This window comes from Nannospalax galili, unplaced genomic scaffold, assembly GCF_000622305.1.
Source record: "Nannospalax galili isolate Female #2095 unplaced genomic scaffold, S.galili_v1.0 scaffold936, whole genome shotgun sequence".
NCBI classification, from domain to species: domain Eukaryota; kingdom Metazoa; phylum Chordata; class Mammalia; order Rodentia; family Spalacidae; genus Nannospalax; species Nannospalax galili.
Genome location: NW_008337142.1, coordinates 501,423 through 502,192, shown reverse-complemented (window position 1 = coordinate 502,192; position 770 = coordinate 501,423).

The window sequence follows — 770 nt, the reverse complement described above, 5'->3', positions numbered from 1 at the left end:
GTGTGTGTGTGTGTGTGTGTGTGTGTGTGTGTGTGTGTGTGTTTGCACCCCAAGGTTCTGATTCTGTGAAATAAAGAGGGAAGAACACAGTTTACAATATTTATGCTTCTGTGGACTGCAAACCGTGTCTCTTGCACCCTTTATTTCATAATGTCCTCAAGCATCCCCAAAGGAAAGCTGTCTGTAGTGTATTTTCACATAAGAAAATGGAATTTTGGCAAAGTGACTTGCCAAATGTCATATAGAGAGCTCTTGGCAAAGCTGAGACTTGAACTAAATTCTTCCAGCATCAAAAGTCCATGCTTGGCCCTCTGTACTCCACTGCCCCCATAAAAAGACAGATGGTAATGGAAAAATTTACTTGATTGCCCTTATGTGTCAAAAGAGCCATGTGCAGGGTGTTTAAGGGAAAAGTAAATTTTTGTTTGCTGACCAAAGAAAGATCTCCCTCATGCATGTGTCTTATTTATGACTTATCAAACATCCAGCCTGAAAAGTTCTGCAGCGTGTTTATGTGCTGTAGGGAGGGCATGCAAGGACAGAAATGGGCACTCTGTAATCCCACACACAATTCTTTCATGGATTTGTGCCACACCGTGTTTGTACTGGCAGCTCTTCAACCTCCATGAAGATAAGAAAAGTCTTCTGCAACTTGCCTTCACCCACAACCCCACCGGCTTTCCCCTGCTTGTCAGTGTCGCATACTGTGAAGCCAAACAAATCACAGCCCTTCCTCAAATTCCCAGCTCCTAGATTTCTGCCTACATGGT